Below are 20,723 nucleotides of genomic sequence, written 5' to 3' on the forward strand. Positions count from 1 at the left end.
TTCACAACCTTCTATCTGATCGCCAGTATGGGTTCCGTCAAGGCCGCTCTACTGGTGATATTCTGGCTTTCCTTACTGAGTCTTGGTCATCCTCTTTTAGAGATTTTGGTGAAACTTTTGCTGTTGCCTTGGACATATCAAAAGCTTTTGATAGAGTCTGGCACAAAGCTTTGATTTCCAAACTATCCTCCTACGGTTTCTATCCTTCTCTCTGTAACTTCATCTCAAGTTTCCTTTCTGACCGTTCTATTGCTGCTGTGGTAGACAGTCACTGTTCTTCTCCTAAATCTATTAACAGTGGTGTTCCTCAGCGTTCTGTCACCCACTCTCTTCTTATTATTCATTAATGATCTTCTAAACCAAACTTCTTGTCTTATCCACTCCTACGCTGATGATACCACCCTGCACTTTTCCACGTCTTTTCATAGACGTCCAACCCTTCAGGAGATAAACATATCACGCAGGGAAGCCACAGAACGCCTGACTTCTGATCTTTCTAAAATTTCTGATTGGGGCAGAGCAAACTTGGTATTGTTCAATGCCTCAAAAAGTCAATTCCTCCATCTATCAACTCGACACAATCTTCCAGACAACTATCCCCTCTTCTTCAATGACACTCAACTGTCCCCCTCTTCTACACTGAACATCCTCGGTCTGTCCTTTACTTATAATCTGAACTGGAAACTTCACATCTCATCTCTAGCTAAAACAGCTTCTATGAAGTTAGGTGTTCTGAGACGTCTCCGCCAGTTTTTCTCACCCCCCCAGCTGCTAACTCTGTACAAGGGCCTTATCCGTCCATGTATGGAGTATGCTTCACATGTCTGGGGGGGTTCCACTCATACTGCTCTTCTAGACAGGGTGGAATCAAAAGCTTTTCGTCTCATCAACTCCTCTCCTCTAACTGACTGTCTTCAGCCTCTCTCACACCGCCGCAATGTTGCATCTCTAGCTGTCTTCTACCGCTATTTTCATGCTAACTGCTCTTCTGATCTTGCTAACTGCATGCCTCCCCTCCTTCCGCGGCCTCGCTGCACAAGACTTTCTTCTTTCTCTCACTCCTATTCTGTCCACCTCTCTAACGCAAGAGTTAACCAGTATTCTCAATCATTCATCCCTTTCTCTGGTAAACTCTGGAACTCCTTGCCTGCTTCTGTATTTCCACCTTCCTATGACTTGAATTCCTTCAAGAGGGAGGTTTCAAGACACTTATCCACCAATTTTTGACCACTGCTTTGACCCTTTTAAGGGACTGGCATTTCAGTGGGCATTTTTTTTTTATTAGATTTTTGTTGCCCTTGGCCAGTATCCTTCCTACATAAAAAAAAAAAAAAAAAAAAAAAAAAAAAAATCAATGTGATTTTCAGACACACTTCAGTCACAAGATGAATGCAGTCAGCTACAGCATGACATAGACAAGCTATAGACAGTTGAGAGAGGAAGAAGTCAGTGGCACCCTCACCTCAGACAAGACAAAGCTAACAATTGATAATGAAAGGTGACATTATTCTCTTTAAAGGACTCTATTATTATTGTACCCATGAAAGCTGTTCTATTTTTTATTTATTTCTCTGTATTATAAGTATTTTGTATGTAAACTCCGATCACAATCTCATATCTTTATCTTGTCCTATCACTCCAATCCCTCCTCAGGATCCCCCTAAGTGAAGGTGCCTCTGGTGTTTTGCCTCTGCTAGTTGGGGGGACCTGAGGAGGTATTTTGCTGATTTTCCTTGGAATGACTACTGCTTCCATGTCAGAGACCCGTCTTTGTGTGCTGAGCGCATAACAGAGGTGATAGTGTCTGGCATGGAGGCGTACATTCCTCACTCTTTTTCTTGCCCTAAACCTTCTAAACCTTGGTTTAACACAGCTTGTTCTCGTGCTATACATGATAGAGAGGTTGCCCACAAAAGGTACTTAAGCCTTCCATCACCAGAATCTCATGCACTTTATATTTCTGGCTGGAACCATGCCAAGTCTGTTCTCCAACTAGCCAAAAACTCCTTCATTAACAGAAAATGTCAAAACCTTTCAAGATCTAACTCCCCTCGTGATTTCTGGCATCTAACCAAAAATATCTCCAATAACTTTGCTTCTTCTTCTTTCCCTCCTCTATTTTAACCAGATGGCACCACTGCTATCACATCTATTTCTAAAGCTGAACTCTTTGCTCAAACCTTTGCTAAAAACTCTACCTTGGAGGATTCTGGGCTTGTTCCTCCCTCTCCTCCACCCTCTGACTACTTCATGCCACCTATTAAAATTCTTTGCAATGATGTTTTCCATGCCCTCGCTGGCCTAAACCCTTGGAAGGCTTATGGACCTGATGGGGTCCCTCCTATTGTTCTCCGAAACTGTGCCTCCGTGCTTGCACCTTGCCTAGTCAAACTCTTTCAGCTGTGTCTGTCAACATCTACCTTTCCTTCTTGCTGGAAGTTTGCCTACATTCAACCTGTTCCTAAAAAGGGTGACCGTTCTAATCCCTCAAACTACCGTCCTATTGCTTTAATTTCCTGCCTATCTAAAGTTTTTGAATCTATCCTCAACAGGGAGATTCTTAAACATCTATCACTTCACAACCTTCTATCTGATCGCCAGTATGGGTTCCGTCAAGGCCGCTCTACTGGTGATATTCTGGCTTTCCTTACTGAGTCTTGGTCATCCTCTTTTAGAGATTTTGGTGAAACTTTTGCTGTTGCCTTGGACATATCAAAAGCTTTTGATAGAGTCTGGCACAAAGCTTTGATTTCCAAACTATCCTCCTACGGTTTCTATCCTTCTCTCTGTAACTTCATCTCAAGTTTCCTTTCTGACCGTTCTATTGCTGCTGTGGTAGACAGTCACTGTTCTTCTCCTAAATCTATTAACAGTGGTGTTCCTCAGCGTTCTGTCACCCACTCTCTTCTTATTATTCATTAATGATCTTCTAAACCAAACTTCTTGTCTTATCCACTCCTACGCTGATGATACCACCCTGCACTTTTCCACGTCTTTTCATAGACGTCCAACCCTTCAGGAGATAAACATATCACGCAGGGAAGCCACAGAACGCCTGACTTCTGATCTTTCTAAAATTTCTGATTGGGGCAGAGCAAACTTGGTATTGTTCAATGCCTCAAAAAGTCAATTCCTCCATCTATCAACTCGACACAATCTTCCAGACAACTATCCCCTCTTCTTCAATGACACTCAACTGTCCCCCTCTTCTACACTGAACATCCTCGGTCTGTCCTTTACTTATAATCTGAACTGGAAACTTCACATCTCATCTCTAGCTAAAACAGCTTCTATGAAGTTAGGTGTTCTGAGACGTCTCCGCCAGTTTTTCTCACCCCCCCAGCTGCTAACTCTGTACAAGGGCCTTATCCGTCCATGTATGGAGTATGCTTCACATGTCTGGGGGGGTTCCACTCATACTGCTCTTCTAGACAGGGTGGAATCAAAAGCTTTTCGTCTCATCAACTCCTCTCCTCTAACTGACTGTCTTCAGCCTCTCTCACACCGCCGCAATGTTGCATCTCTAGCTGTCTTCTACCGCTATTTTCATGCTAACTGCTCTTCTGATCTTGCTAACTGCATGCCTCCCCTCCTTCCGCGGCCTCGCTGCACAAGACTTTCTTCTTTCTCTCACTCCTATTCTGTCCACCTCTCTAACGCAAGAGTTAACCAGTATTCTCAATCATTCATCCCTTTCTCTGGTAAACTCTGGAACTCCTTGCCTGCTTCTGTATTTCCACCTTCCTATGACTTGAATTCCTTCAAGAGGGAGGTTTCAAGACACTTATCCACCAATTTTTGACCACTGCTTTGACCCTTTTAAGGGACTGGCATTTCAGTGGGCATTTTTTTTTTATTAGATTTTTGTTGCCCTTGGCCAGTATCCTTCCTACATAAAAAAAAAAAAAAAAATCAATGTGATTTTCAGACACACTTCAGTCACAAGATGAATGCAGTCAGCTACAGCATGACATAGACAAGCTATAGACAGTTGAGAGAGGAAGAAGTCAGTGGCACCCTCACCTCAGACAAGACAAAGCTAACAATTGATAATGAAAGGTGACATTATTCTCTTTAAAGGACTCTATTATTATTGTACCCATGAAAGCTGTTCTATTTTTTATTTATTTCTCTGTATTATAAGTATTTTGTATGTAAACTCCGATCACAATCTCATATCTTTATCTTGTCCTATCACTCCAATCCCTCCTCAGGATCCCCCTAAGTGAAGGTGCCTCTGGTGTTTTGCCTCTGCTAGTTGGGGGGACCTGAGGAGGTATTTTGCTGATTTTCCTTGGAATGACTACTGCTTCCATGTCAGAGACCCGTCTTTGTGTGCTGAGCGCATAACAGAGGTGATAGTGTCTGGCATGGAGGCGTACATTCCTCACTCTTTTTCTTGCCCTAAACCTTCTAAACCTTGGTTTAACACAGCTTGTTCTCGTGCTATACATGATAGAGAGGTTGCCCACAAAAGGTACTTAAGCCTTCCATCACCAGAATCTCATGCACTTTATATTTCTGGCTGGAACCATGCCAAGTCTGTTCTCCAACTAGCCAAAAACTCCTTCATTAACAGAAAATGTCAAAACCTTTCAAGATCTAACTCCCCTCGTGATTTCTGGCATCTAACCAAAAATATCTCCAATAACTTTGCTTCTTCTTCTTTCCCTCCTCTATTTTAACCAGATGGCACCACTGCTATCACATCTATTTCTAAAGCTGAACTCTTTGCTCAAACCTTTGCTAAAAACTCTACCTTGGAGGATTCTGGGCTTGTTCCTCCCTCTCCTCCACCCTCTGACTACTTCATGCCACCTATTAAAATTCTTTGCAATGATGTTTTCCATGCCCTCGCTGGCCTAAACCCTTGGAAGGCTTATGGACCTGATGGGGTCCCTCCTATTGTTCTCCGAAACTGTGCCTCCGTGCTTGCACCTTGCCTAGTCAAACTCTTTCAGCTGTGTCTGTCAACATCTACCTTTCCTTCTTGCTGGAAGTTTGCCTACATTCAACCTGTTCCTAAAAAGGGTGACCGTTCTAATCCCTCAAACTACCGTCCTATTGCTTTAATTTCCTGCCTATCTAAAGTTTTTGAATCTATCCTCAACAGGGAGATTCTTAAACATCTATCACTTCACAACCTTCTATCTGATCGCCAGTATGGGTTCCGTCAAGGCCGCTCTACTGGTGATCTTCTGGCTTTCCTTACTGAGTCTTGGTCATCCTCTTTTAGAGATTTTGGTGAAACTTTTGCTGTTGCCTTGGACATATCAAAAGCTTTTGATAGAGTCTGGCACAAAGCTTTGATTTCCAAACTATCCTCCTACGGTTTCTATCCTTCTCTCTGTAACTTCATCTCAAGTTTCCTTTCTGACCGTTCTATTGCTGCTGTGGTAGACAGTCACTGTTCTTCTCCTAAATCTATTAACAGTGGTGTTCCTCAGCGTTCTGTCACCCACTCTCTTCTTATTATTCATTAATGATCTTCTAAACCAAACTTCTTGTCTTATCCACTCCTACGCTGATGATACCACCCTGCACTTTTCCACGTCTTTTCATAGACGTCCAACCCTTCAGGAGATAAACATATCACGCAGGGAAGCCACAGAACGCCTGACTTCTGATCTTTCTAAAATTTCTGATTGGGGCAGAGCAAACTTGGTATTGTTCAATGCCTCAAAAAGTCAATTCCTCCATCTATCAACTCGACACAATCTTCCAGACAACTATCCCCTCTTCTTCAATGACACTCAACTGTCCCCCTCTTCTACACTGAACATCCTCGGTCTGTCCTTTACTTATAATCTGAACTGGAAACTTCACATCTCATCTCTAGCTAAAACAGCTTCTATGAAGTTAGGTGTTCTGAGACGTCTCCGCCAGTTTTTCTCACCCCCCCAGCTGCTAACTCTGTACAAGGGCCTTATCCGTCCATGTATGGAGTATGCTTCACATGTCTGGGGGGGTTCCACTCATACTGCTCTTCTAGACAGGGTGGAATCAAAAGCTTTTCGTCTCATCAACTCCTCTCCTCTAACTGACTGTCTTCAGCCTCTCTCACACCGCCGCAATGTTGCATCTCTAGCTGTCTTCTACCGCTATTTTCATGCTAACTGCTCTTCTGATCTTGCTAACTGCATGCCTCCCCTCCTTCCGCGGCCTCGCTGCACAAGACTTTCTTCTTTCTCTCACTCCTATTCTGTCCACCTCTCTAACGCAAGAGTTAACCAGTATTCTCAATCATTCATCCCTTTCTCTGGTAAACTCTGGAACTCCTTGCCTGCTTCTGTATTTCCACCTTCCTATGACTTGAATTCCTTCAAGAGGGAGGTTTCAAGACACTTATCCACCAATTTTTGACCACTGCTTTGACCCTTTTAAGGGACTGGCATTTCAGTGGGCATTTTTTTTTTATTAGATTTTTGTTGCCCTTGGCCAGTATCCTTCCTACATAAAAAAAAAAAAAAAAAAAAAAAAAAAAATCAATGTGATTTTCAGACACACTTCAGTCACAAGATGAATGCAGTCAGCTACAGCATGACATAGACAAGCTATAGACAGTTGAGAGAGGAAGAAGTCAGTGGCACCCTCACCTCAGACAAGACAAAGCTAACAATTGATAATGAAAGGTGACATTATTCTCTTTAAAGGACTCTATTATTATTGTACCCATGAAAGCTGTTCTATTTTTTATTTATTTCTCTGTATTATAAGTATTTTGTATGTAAACTCCGATCACAATCTCATATCTTTATCTTGTCCTATCACTCCAATCCCTCCTCAGGATCCCCCTAAGTGAAGGTGCCTCTGGTGTTTTGCCTCTGCTAGTTGGGGGGACCTGAGGAGGTATTTTGCTGATTTTCCTTGGAATGACTACTGCTTCCATGTCAGAGAGCCGTCTTTGTGTGCTGAGCGCATAACAGAGGTGATAGTGTCTGGCATGGAGGCGTACATTCCTCACTCTTTTTCTTGCCCTAAACCTTCTAAACCTTGGTTTAACACAGCTTGTTCTCGTGCTATACATGATAGAGAGGTTGCCCACAAAAGGTACTTAAGCCTTCCATCACCAGAATCTCATGCACTTTATATTTCTGGCTGGAACCATGCCAAGTCTGTTCTCCAACTAGCCAAAAACTCCTTCATTAACAGAAAATGTCAAAACCTTTCAAGATCTAACTCCCCTCGTGATTTCTGGCATCTAACCAAAAATATCTCCAATAACTTTGCTTCTTCTTCTTTCCCTCCTCTATTTTAACCAGATGGCACCACTGCTATCACATCTATTTCTAAAGCTGAACTCTTTGCTCAAACCTTTGCTAAAAACTCTACCTTGGAGGATTCTGGGCTTGTTCCTCCCTCTCCTCCACCCTCTGACTACTTCATGCCACCTATTAAAATTCTTTGCAATGATGTTTTCCATGCCCTCGCTGGCCTAAACCCTTGGAAGGCTTATGGACCTGATGGGGTCCCTCCTATTGTTCTCCGAAACTGTGCCTCCGTGCTTGCACCTTGCCTAGTCAAACTCTTTCAGCTGTGTCTGTCAACATCTACCTTTCCTTCTTGCTGGAAGTTTGCCTACATTCAACCTGTTCCTAAAAAGGGTGACCGTTCTAATCCCTCAAACTACCGTCCTATTGCTTTAATTTCCTGCCTATCTAAAGTTTTTGAATCTATCCTCAACAGGGAGATTCTTAAACATCTATCACTTCACAACCTTCTATCTGATCGCCAGTATGGGTTCCGTCAAGGCCGCTCTACTGGTGATCTTCTGGCTTTCCTTACTGAGTCTTGGTCATCCTCTTTTAGAGATTTTGGTGAAACTTTTGCTGTTGCCTTGGACATATCAAAAGCTTTTGATAGAGTCTGGCACAAAGCTTTGATTTCCAAACTATCCTCCTACGGTTTCTATCCTTCTCTCTGTAACTTCATCTCAAGTTTCCTTTCTGACCGTTCTATTGCTGCTGTGGTAGACAGTCACTGTTCTTCTCCTAAATCTATTAACAGTGGTGTTCCTCAGCGTTCTGTCACCCACTCTCTTCTTATTATTCATTAATGATCTTCTAAACCAAACTTCTTGTCTTATCCACTCCTACGCTGATGATACCACCCTGCACTTTTCCACGTCTTTTCATAGACGTCCAACCCTTCAGGAGATAAACATATCACGCAGGGAAGCCACAGAACGCCTGACTTCTGATCTTTCTAAAATTTCTGATTGGGGCAGAGCAAACTTGGTATTGTTCAATGCCTCAAAAAGTCAATTCCTCCATCTATCAACTCGACACAATCTTCCAGACAACTATCCCCTCTTCTTCAATGACACTCAACTGTCCCCCTCTTCTACACTGAACATCCTCGGTCTGTCCTTTACTTATAATCTGAACTGGAAACTTCACATCTCATCTCTAGCTAAAACAGCTTCTATGAAGTTAGGTGTTCTGAGACGTCTCCGCCAGTTTTTCTCACCCCCCCAGCTGCTAACTCTGTACAAGGGCCTTATCCGTCCATGTATGGAGTATGCTTCACATGTCTGGGGGGGTTCCACTCATACTGCTCTTCTAGACAGGGTGGAATCAAAAGCTTTTCGTCTCATCAACTCCTCTCCTCTAACTGACTGTCTTCAGCCTCTCTCACACCGCCGCAATGTTGCATCTCTAGCTGTCTTCTACCGCTATTTTCATGCTAACTGCTCTTCTGATCTTGCTAACTGCATGCCTCCCCTCCTTCCGCGGCCTCGCTGCACAAGACTTTCTTCTTTCTCTCACTCCTATTCTGTCCACCTCTCTAACGCAAGAGTTAACCAGTATTCTCAATCATTCATCCCTTTCTCTGGTAAACTCTGGAACTCCTTGCCTGCTTCTGTATTTCCACCTTCCTATGACTTGAATTCCTTCAAGAGGGAGGTTTCAAGACACTTATCCACCAATTTTTGACCACTGCTTTGACCCTTTTAAGGGACTGGCATTTCAGTGGGCATTTTTTTTTTATTAGATTTTTGTTGCCCTTGGCCAGTATCCTTCCTACATAAAAAAAAAAAAAAAAAAAAAAAAAAAAATCAATGTGATTTTCAGACACACTTCAGTCACAAGATGAATGCAGTCAGCTACAGCATGACATAGACAAGCTATAGACAGTTGAGAGAGGAAGAAGTCAGTGGCACCCTCACCTCAGACAAGACAAAGCTAACAATTGATAATGAAAGGTGACATTATTCTCTTTAAAGGACTCTATTATTATTGTACCCATGAAAGCTGTTCTATTTTTTATTTATTTCTCTGTATTATAAGTATTTTGTATGTAAACTCCGATCACAATCTCATATCTTTATCTTGTCCTATCACTCCAATCCCTCCTCAGGATCCCCCTAAGTGAAGGTGCCTCTGGTGTTTTGCCTCTGCTAGTTGGGGGGACCTGAGGAGGTATTTTGCTGATTTTCCTTGGAATGACTACTGCTTCCATGTCAGAGACCCGTCTTTGTGTGCTGAGCGCATAACAGAGGTGATAGTGTCTGGCATGGAGGCGTACATTCCTCACTCTTTTTCTTGCCCTAAACCTTCTAAACCTTGGTTTAACACAGCTTGTTCTCGTGCTATACATGATAGAGAGGTTGCCCACAAAAGGTACTTAAGCCTTCCATCACCAGAATCTCATGCACTTTATATTTCTGGCTGGAACCATGCCAAGTCTGTTCTCCAACTAGCCAAAAACTCCTTCATTAACAGAAAATGTCAAAACCTTTCAAGATCTAACTCCCCTCGTGATTTCTGGCATCTAACCAAAAATATCTCCAATAACTTTGCTTCTTCTTCTTTCCCTCCTCTATTTTAACCAGATGGCACCACTGCTATCACATCTATTTCTAAAGCTGAACTCTTTGCTCAAACCTTTGCTAAAAACTCTACCTTGGAGGATTCTGGGCTTGTTCCTCCCTCTCCTCCACCCTCTGACTACTTCATGCCACCTATTAAAATTCTTTGCAATGATGTTTTCCATGCCCTCGCTGGCCTAAACCCTTGGAAGGCTTATGGACCTGATGGGGTCCCTCCTATTGTTCTCCGAAACTGTGCCTCCGTGCTTGCACCTTGCCTAGTCAAACTCTTTCAGCTGTGTCTGTCAACATCTACCTTTCCTTCTTGCTGGAAGTTTGCCTACATTCAACCTGTTCCTAAAAAGGGTGACCGTTCTAATCCCTCAAACTACCGTCCTATTGCTTTAATTTCCTGCCTATCTAAAGTTTTTGAATCTATCCTCAACAGGGAGATTCTTAAACATCTATCACTTCACAACCTTCTATCTGATCGCCAGTATGGGTTCCGTCAAGGCCGCTCTACTGGTGATATTCTGGCTTTCCTTACTGAGTCTTGGTCATCCTCTTTTAGAGATTTTGGTGAAACTTTTGCTGTTGCCTTGGACATATCAAAAGCTTTTGATAGAGTCTGGCACAAAGCTTTGATTTCCAAACTATCCTCCTACGGTTTCTATCCTTCTCTCTGTAACTTCATCTCAAGTTTCCTTTCTGACCGTTCTATTGCTGCTGTGGTAGACAGTCACTGTTCTTCTCCTAAATCTATTAACAGTGGTGTTCCTCAGCGTTCTGTCACCCACTCTCTTCTTATTATTCATTAATGATCTTCTAAACCAAACTTCTTGTCTTATCCACTCCTACGCTGATGATACCACCCTGCACTTTTCCACGTCTTTTCATAGACGTCCAACCCTTCAGGAGATAAACATATCACGCAGGGAAGCCACAGAACGCCTGACTTCTGATCTTTCTAAAATTTCTGATTGGGGCAGAGCAAACTTGGTATTGTTCAATGCCTCAAAAAGTCAATTCCTCCATCTATCAACTCGACACAATCTTCCAGACAACTATCCCCTCTTCTTCAATGACACTCAACTGTCCCCCTCTTCTACACTGAACATCCTCGGTCTGTCCTTTACTTATAATCTGAACTGGAAACTTCACATCTCATCTCTAGCTAAAACAGCTTCTATGAAGTTAGGTGTTCTGAGACGTCTCCGCCAGTTTTTCTCACCCCCCCAGCTGCTAACTCTGTACAAGGGCCTTATCCGTCCATGTATGGAGTATGCTTCACATGTCTGGGGGGGTTCCACTCATACTGCTCTTCTAGACAGGGTGGAATCAAAAGCTTTTCGTCTCATCAACTCCTCTCCTCTAACTGACTGTCTTCAGCCTCTCTCACACCGCCGCAATGTTGCATCTCTAGCTGTCTTCTACCGCTATTTTCATGCTAACTGCTCTTCTGATCTTGCTAACTGCATGCCTCCCCTCCTTCCGCGGCCTCGCTGCACAAGACTTTCTTCTTTCTCTCACTCCTATTCTGTCCACCTCTCTAACGCAAGAGTTAACCAGTATTCTCAATCATTCATCCCTTTCTCTGGTAAACTCTGGAACTCCTTGCCTGCTTCTGTATTTCCACCTTCCTATGACTTGAATTCCTTCAAGAGGGAGGTTTCAAGACACTTATCCACCAATTTTTGACCACTGCTTTGACCCTTTTAAGGGACTGGCATTTCAGTGGGCATTTTTTTTTTATTAGATTTTTGTTGCCCTTGGCCAGTATCCTTCCTACATAAAAAAAAAAAAAAAAAAAAAAAAAAAAAATCAATGTGATTTTCAGACACACTTCAGTCACAAGATGAATGCAGTCAGCTACAGCATGACATAGACAAGCTATAGACAGTTGAGAGAGGAAGAAGTCAGTGGCACCCTCACCTCAGACAAGACAAAGCTAACAATTGATAATGAAAGGTGACATTATTCTCTTTAAAGGACTCTATTATTATTGTACCCATGAAAGCTGTTCTATTTTTTATTTATTTCTCTGTATTATAAGTATTTTGTATGTAAACTCCGATCACAATCTCATATCTTTATCTTGTCCTATCACTCCAATCCCTCCTCAGGATCCCCCTAAGTGAAGGTGCCTCTGGTGTTTTGCCTCTGCTAGTTGGGGGGACCTGAGGAGGTATTTTGCTGATTTTCCTTGGAATGACTACTGCTTCCATGTCAGAGACCCGTCTTTGTGTGCTGAGCGCATAACAGAGGTGATAGTGTCTGGCATGGAGGCGTACATTCCTCACTCTTTTTCTTGCCCTAAACCTTCTAAACCTTGGTTTAACACAGCTTGTTCTCGTGCTATACATGATAGAGAGGTTGCCCACAAAAGGTACTTAAGCCTTCCATCACCAGAATCTCATGCACTTTATATTTCTGGCTGGAACCATGCCAAGTCTGTTCTCCAACTAGCCAAAAACTCCTTCATTAACAGAAAATGTCAAAACCTTTCAAGATCTAACTCCCCTCGTGATTTCTGGCATCTAACCAAAAATATCTCCAATAACTTTGCTTCTTCTTCTTTCCCTCCTCTATTTTAACCAGATGGCACCACTGCTATCACATCTATTTCTAAAGCTGAACTCTTTGCTCAAACCTTTGCTAAAAACTCTACCTTGGAGGATTCTGGGCTTGTTCCTCCCTCTCCTCCACCCTCTGACTACTTCATGCCACCTATTAAAATTCTTTGCAATGATGTTTTCCATGCCCTCGCTGGCCTAAACCCTTGGAAGGCTTATGGACCTGATGGGGTCCCTCCTATTGTTCTCCGAAACTGTGCCTCCGTGCTTGCACCTTGCCTAGTCAAACTCTTTCAGCTGTGTCTGTCAACATCTACCTTTCCTTCTTGCTGGAAGTTTGCCTACATTCAACCTGTTCCTAAAAAGGGTGACCGTTCTAATCCCTCAAACTACCGTCCTATTGCTTTAATTTCCTGCCTATCTAAAGTTTTTGAATCTATCCTCAACAGGGAGATTCTTAAACATCTATCACTTCACAACCTTCTATCTGATCGCCAGTATGGGTTCCGTCAAGGCCGCTCTACTGGTGATATTCTGGCTTTCCTTACTGAGTCTTGGTCATCCTCTTTTAGAGATTTTGGTGAAACTTTTGCTGTTGCCTTGGACATATCAAAAGCTTTTGATAGAGTCTGGCACAAAGCTTTGATTTCCAAACTATCCTCCTACGGTTTCTATCCTTCTCTCTGTAACTTCATCTCAAGTTTCCTTTCTGACCGTTCTATTGCTGCTGTGGTAGACAGTCACTGTTCTTCTCCTAAATCTATTAACAGTGGTGTTCCTCAGCGTTCTGTCACCCACTCTCTTCTTATTATTCATTAATGATCTTCTAAACCAAACTTCTTGTCTTATCCACTCCTACGCTGATGATACCACCCTGCACTTTTCCACGTCTTTTCATAGACGTCCAACCCTTCAGGAGATAAACATATCACGCAGGGAAGCCACAGAACGCCTGACTTCTGATCTTTCTAAAATTTCTGATTGGGGCAGAGCAAACTTGGTATTGTTCAATGCCTCAAAAAGTCAATTCCTCCATCTATCAACTCGACACAATCTTCCAGACAACTATCCCCTCTTCTTCAATGACACTCAACTGTCCCCCTCTTCTACACTGAACATCCTCGGTCTGTCCTTTACTTATAATCTGAACTGGAAACTTCACATCTCATCTCTAGCTAAAACAGCTTCTATGAAGTTAGGTGTTCTGAGACGTCTCCGCCAGTTTTTCTCACCCCCCCAGCTGCTAACTCTGTACAAGGGCCTTATCCGTCCATGTATGGAGTATGCTTCACATGTCTGGGGGGGTTCCACTCATACTGCTCTTCTAGACAGGGTGGAATCAAAAGCTTTTCGTCTCATCAACTCCTCTCCTCTAACTGACTGTCTTCAGCCTCTCTCACACCGCCGCAATGTTGCATCTCTAGCTGTCTTCTACCGCTATTTTCATGCTAACTGCTCTTCTGATCTTGCTAACTGCATGCCTCCCCTCCTTCCGCGGCCTCGCTGCACAAGACTTTCTTCTTTCTCTCACTCCTATTCTGTCCACCTCTCTAACGCAAGAGTTAACCAGTATTCTCAATCATTCATCCCTTTCTCTGGTAAACTCTGGAACTCCTTGCCTGCTTCTGTATTTCCACCTTCCTATGACTTGAATTCCTTCAAGAGGGAGGTTTCAAGACACTTATCCACCAATTTTTGACCACTGCTTTGACCCTTTTAAGGGACTGGCATTTCAGTGGGCATTTTTTTTTTATTAGATTTTTGTTGCCCTTGGCCAGTATCCTTCCTACATAAAAAAAAAAAAAAAAAAAAAAAAAAAAAAATCAATGTGATTTTCAGACACACTTCAGTCACAAGATGAATGCAGTCAGCTACAGCATGACATAGACAAGCTATAGACAGTTGAGAGAGGAAGAAGTCAGTGGCACCCTCACCTCAGACAAGACAAAGCTAACAATTGATAATGAAAGGTGACATTATTCTCTTTAAAGGACTCTATTATTATTGTACCCATGAAAGCTGTTCTATTTTTTATTTATTTCTCTGTATTATAAGTATTTTGTATGTAAACTCCGATCACAATCTCATATCTTTATCTTGTCCTATCACTCCAATCCCTCCTCAGGATCCCCCTAAGTGAAGGTGCCTCTGGTGTTTTGCCTCTGCTAGTTGGGGGGACCTGAGGAGGTATTTTGCTGATTTTCCTTGGAATGACTACTGCTTCCATGTCAGAGACCCGTCTTTGTGTGCTGAGCGCATAACAGAGGTGATAGTGTCTGGCATGGAGGCGTACATTCCTCACTCTTTTTCTTGCCCTAAACCTTCTAAACCTTGGTTTAACACAGCTTGTTCTCGTGCTATACATGATAGAGAGGTTGCCCACAAAAGGTACTTAAGCCTTCCATCACCAGAATCTCATGCACTTTATATTTCTGGCTGGAACCATGCCAAGTCTGTTCTCCAACTAGCCAAAAACTCCTTCATTAACAGAAAATGTCAAAACCTTTCAAGATCTAACTCCCCTCGTGATTTCTGGCATCTAACCAAAAATATCTCCAATAACTTTGCTTCTTCTTCTTTCCCTCCTCTATTTTAACCAGATGGCACCACTGCTATCACATCTATTTCTAAAGCTGAACTCTTTGCTCAAACCTTTGCTAAAAACTCTACCTTGGAGGATTCTGGGCTTGTTCCTCCCTCTCCTCCACCCTCTGACTACTTCATGCCACCTATTAAAATTCTTTGCAATGATGTTTTCCATGCCCTCGCTGGCCTAAACCCTTGGAAGGCTTATGGACCTGATGGGGTCCCTCCTATTGTTCTCCGAAACTGTGCCTCCGTGCTTGCACCTTGCCTAGTCAAACTCTTTCAGCTGTGTCTGTCAACATCTACCTTTCCTTCTTGCTGGAAGTTTGCCTACATTCAACCTGTTCCTAAAAAGGGTGACCGTTCTAATCCCTCAAACTACCGTCCTATTGCTTTAATTTCCTGCCTATCTAAAGTTTTTGAATCTATCCTCAACAGGGAGATTCTTAAACATCTATCACTTCACAACCTTCTATCTGATCGCCAGTATGGGTTCCGTCAAGGCCGCTCTACTGGTGATATTCTGGCTTTCCTTACTGAGTCTTGGTCATCCTCTTTTAGAGATTTTGGTGAAACTTTTGCTGTTGCCTTGGACATATCAAAAGCTTTTGATAGAGTCTGGCACAAAGCTTTGATTTCCAAACTATCCTCCTACGGTTTCTATCCTTCTCTCTGTAACTTCATCTCAAGTTTCCTTTCTGACCGTTCTATTGCTGCTGTGGTAGACAGTCACTGTTCTTCTCCTAAATCTATTAACAGTGGTGTTCCTCAGCGTTCTGTCACCCACTCTCTTCTTATTATTCATTAATGATCTTCTAAACCAAACTTCTTGTCTTATCCACTCCTACGCTGATGATACCACCCTGCACTTTTCCACGTCTTTTCATAGACGTCCAACCCTTCAGGAGATAAACATATCACGCAGGGAAGCCACAGAACGCCTGACTTCTGATCTTTCTAAAATTTCTGATTGGGGCAGAGCAAACTTGGTATTGTTCAATGCCTCAAAAAGTCAATTCCTCCATCTATCAACTCGACACAATCTTCCAGACAACTATCCCCTCTTCTTCAATGACACTCAACTGTCCCCCTCTTCTACACTGAACATCCTCGGTCTGTCCTTTACTTATAATCTGAACTGGAAACTTCACATCTCATCTCTAGCTAAAACAGCTTCTATGAAGTTAGGTGTTCTGAGACGTCTCCGCCAGTTTTTCTCACCCCCCCAGCTGCTAACTCTGTACAAGGGCCTTATCCGTCCATGTATGGAGTATGCTTCACATGTCTGGGGGGGTTCCACTCATACTGCTCTTCTAGACAGGGTGGAATCAAAAGCTTTTCGTCTCATCAACTCCTCTCCTCTAACTGACTGTCTTCAGCCTCTCTCACACCGCCGCAATGTTGCATCTCTAGCTGTCTTCTACCGCTATTTTCATGCTAACTGCTCTTCTGATCTTGCTAACTGCATGCCTCCCCTCCTTCCGCGGCCTCGCTGCACAAGACTTTCTTCTTTCTCTCACTCCTATTCTGTCCACCTCTCTAACGCAAGAGTTAACCAGTATTCTCAATCATTCATCCCTTTCTCTGGTAAACTCTGGAACTCCTTGCCTGCTTCTGTATTTCCACCTTCCTATGACTTGAATTCCTTCAAGAGGGAGGTTTCAAGACACTTATCCACCAATTTTTGACCACTGCTTTGACCCTTTTAAGGGACTGGCATTTCAGTGGGCATTTTTTTTTTATTAGATTTTTGTTGCCCTTGGCCAGTATCCTTCCTACATAAAAAAAAAAAAAAAAAAAAAAAAAAAAATCAATGTGATTTTCAGACACACTTCAGTCACAAGATGAATGCAGTCAGCTACAGCATGACATAGACAAGCTATAGACAGTTGAGAGAGGAAGAAGTCAGTGGCACCCTCACCTCAGACAAGACAAAGCTAACAATTGATAATGAAAGGTGACATTATTCTCTTTAAAGGACTCTATTATTATTGTACCCATGAAAGCTGTTCTATTTTTTATTTATTTCTCTGTATTATAAGTATTTTGTATGTAAACTCCGATCACAATCTCATATCTTTATCTTGTCCTATCACTCCAATCCCTCCTCAGGATCCCCCTAAGTGAAGGTGCCTCTGGTGTTTTGCCTCTGCTAGTTGGGGGGACCTGAGGAGGTATTTTGCTGATTTTCCTTGGAATGACTACTGCTTCCATGTCAGAGACCCGTCTTTGTGTGCTGAGCGCATAACAGAGGTGATAGTGTCTGGCATGGAGGCGTACATTCCTCACTCTTTTTCTTGCCCTAAACCTTCTAAACCTTGGTTTAACACAGCTTGTTCTCGTGCTATACATGATAGAGAGGTTGCCCACAAAAGGTACTTAAGCCTTCCATCACCAGAATCTCATGCACTTTATATTTCTGGCTGGAACCATGCCAAGTCTGTTCTCCAACTAGCCAAAAACTCCTTCATTAACAGAAAATGTCAAAACCTTTCAAGATCTAACTCCCCTCGTGATTTCTGGCATCTAACCAAAAATATCTCCAATAACTTTGCTTCTTCTTCTTTCCCTCCTCTATTTTAACCAGATGGCACCACTGCTATCACATCTATTTCTAAAGCTGAACTCTTTGCTCAAACCTTTGCTAAAAACTCTACCTTGGAGGATTCTGGGCTTGTTCCTCCCTCTCCTCCACCCTCTGACTACTTCATGCCACCTATTAAAATTCTTTGCAATGATGTTTTCCATGCCCTCGCTGGCCTAAACCCTTGGAAGGCTTATGGACCTGATGGGGTCCCTCCTATTGTTCTCCGAAACTGTGCCTCCGTGCTTGCACCTTGCCTAGTCAAACTCTTTCAGCTGTGTCTGTCAACATCTACCTTTCCTTCTTGCTGGAAGTTTGCCTACATTCAACCTGTTCCTAAAAAGGGTGACCGTTCTAATCCCTCAAACTACCGTCCTATTGCTTTAATTTCCTGCCTATCTAAAGTTTTTGAATCTATCCTCAACAGGGAGATTCTTAAACATCTATCACTTCACAACCTTCTATCTGATCGCCAGTATGGGTTCCGTCAAGGCCGCTCTACTGGTGATATTCTGGCTTTCCTTACTGAGTCTTGGTCATCCTCTTTTAGAGATTTTGGTGAAACTTTTGCTGTTGCCTTGGACATATCAAAAGCTTTTGATAGAGTCTGGCACAAAGCTTTGATTTCCAAACTATCCTCCTACGGTTTCTATCCTTCTCTCTGTAACTTCATCTCAAGTTTCCTTTCTGACCGTTCTATTGCTGCTGTGGTAGACAGTCACTGTTCTTCTCCTAAATCTATTAACAGTGGTGTTCCTCAGCGTTCTGTCACCCACTCTCTTCTTATTATTCATTAATGATCTTCTAAACCAAACTTCTTGTCTTATCCACTCCTACGCTGATGATACCACCCTGCACTTTTCCACGTCTTTTCATAGACGTCCAACCCTTCAGGAGATAAACATATCACGCAGGGAAGCCACAGAACGCCTGACTTCTGATCTTTCTAAAATTTCTGATTGGGGCAGAGCAAACTTGGTATTGTTCAATGCCTCAAAAAGTCAATTCCTCCATCTATCAACTCGACACAATCTTCCAGACAACTATCCCCTCTTCTTCAATGACACTCAACTGTCCCCCTCTTCTACACTGAACATCCTCGGTCTGTCCTTTACTTATAATCTGAACTGGAAACTTCACATCTCATCTCTAGCTAAAACAGCTTCTATGAAGTTAGGTGTTCTGAGACGTCTCCGCCAGTTTTTCTCACCCCCCCAGCTGCTAACTCTGTACAAGGGCCTTATCCGTCCATGTATGGAGTATGCTTCACATGTCTGGGGGGGTTCCACTCATACTGCTCTTCTAGACAGGGTGGAATCAAAAGCTTTTCGTCTCATCAACTCCTCTCCTCTAACTGACTGTCTTCAGCCTCTCTCACACCGCCGCAATGTTGCATCTCTAGCTGTCTTCTACCGCTATTTTCATGCTAACTGCTCTTCTGATCTTGCTAACTGCATGCCTCCCCTCCTTCCGCGGCCTCGCTGCACAAGACTTTCTTCTTTCTCTCACTCCTATTCTGTCCACCTCTCTAACGCAAGAGTTAACCAGTATTCTCAATCATTCATCCCTTTCTCTGGTAAACTCTGGAACTCCTTGCCTGCTTCTGTATTTCCACCTTCCTATGACTTGAATTCCTTCAAGAGGGAGGTTTCAAGACACTTATCCACCAATTTTTGACCACTGCTTTGACCCTTTTAAGGGACTGGCATTTCAGTGGGCATTTTTTTTTTATTAGATTTTTGTTGCCCTTGGCCAGTATCCTTCCTACATAAAAAAAAAAAAAAAAAAAAAAAAAAAAAAAAAATCAATGTGATTTTCAGACACACTTCAGTCACAAGATGAATGCAGTCAGCTACAGCATGACATAGACAAGCTATAGACAGTTGAGAGAGGAAGAAGTCAGTGGCACCCTCACCTCAGACAAGACAAAGCTAACAATTGATAATGAAAGGTGACATTATTCTCTTTAAAGGACTCTATTATTATTGTACCCATGAAAGCTGTTCTATTTTTTATTTATTTCTCTGTATTATAAGTATTTTGTATGTAAACTCCGATCACAATCTCATATCTTTATCTTGTCCTATCACTCCAATCCCTCCTCAGGATCCCCCTAAGTGAAGGTGCCTCTGGTGTTTTGCCTCTGCTAGTTGGGGGGACCTGAGGAGGTATTTTGCTGATTTTCCTTGGAATGACTACTGCTTCCATGTCAGAGACCCGTCTTTGTGTGCTGAGCGCATAACAGAGGTGATAGTGTCTGGCATGGAGGCGTACATTCCTCACTCTTTTTCTTGCCCTAAACCTTCTAAACCTTGGTTTAACACAGCTTGTTCTCGTGCTATACATGATAGAGAGGTTGCCCACAAAAGGTACTTAAGCCTTCCATCACCAGAATCTCATGCACTTTATATTTCTGGCTGGAACCATGCCAAGTCTGTTCTCCAACTAGCCAAAAACTCCTTCATTAACAGAAAATGTCAAAACCTTTCAAGATCTAACTCCCCTCGTGATTTCTGGCATCTAACCAAAAATATCTCCAATAACTTTGCTTCTTCTTCTTTCCCTCCTCTATTTTAACCAGATGGCACCACTGCTATCACATCTATTTCTAAAGCTGAACTCTTTGCTCAAACCTTTGCTAAAAACTCTACCTTGGAGGATTCTGGGCTTGTTCCTCCCTCTCCTCCACCCTCTGACTACTTCATGCCACCTATTAAAATTCTTTGCAATGATGTTTTCCATGCCCTCGCTGGCCTAAACCCTTGGAAGGCTTATGGACCTGATGGGGTCCCTCCTATTGTTCTCCGAAACTGTGCCTCCGTGCTTGCACCTTGCCTAGTCAAACTCTTTCAGCTGTGTCTGTCAACATCTACCTTTCCTTCTTGCTGGAAGTTTGCCTACATTCAACCTGTTCCTAAAAAGGGTGACCGTTCTAATCCCTCAAACTACCGTCCTATTGCTTTAATTTCCTGCCTATCTAAAGTTTTTGAATCTATCCTCAACAGGGAGATTCTTAAACATCTATCACTTCACAACCTTCTATCTGATCGCCAGTATGGGTTCCGTCAAGGCCGCTCTACTGGTGATATTCTGGCTTTCCTTACTGAGTCTTGGTCATCCTCTTTTAGAGATTTTGGTGAAACTTTTGCTGTTGCCTTGGACATATCAA

This window comes from Scylla paramamosain, chromosome 6 (assembly GCF_035594125.1).
Source record: "Scylla paramamosain isolate STU-SP2022 chromosome 6, ASM3559412v1, whole genome shotgun sequence".
NCBI classification, from domain to species: domain Eukaryota; kingdom Metazoa; phylum Arthropoda; class Malacostraca; order Decapoda; family Portunidae; genus Scylla; species Scylla paramamosain.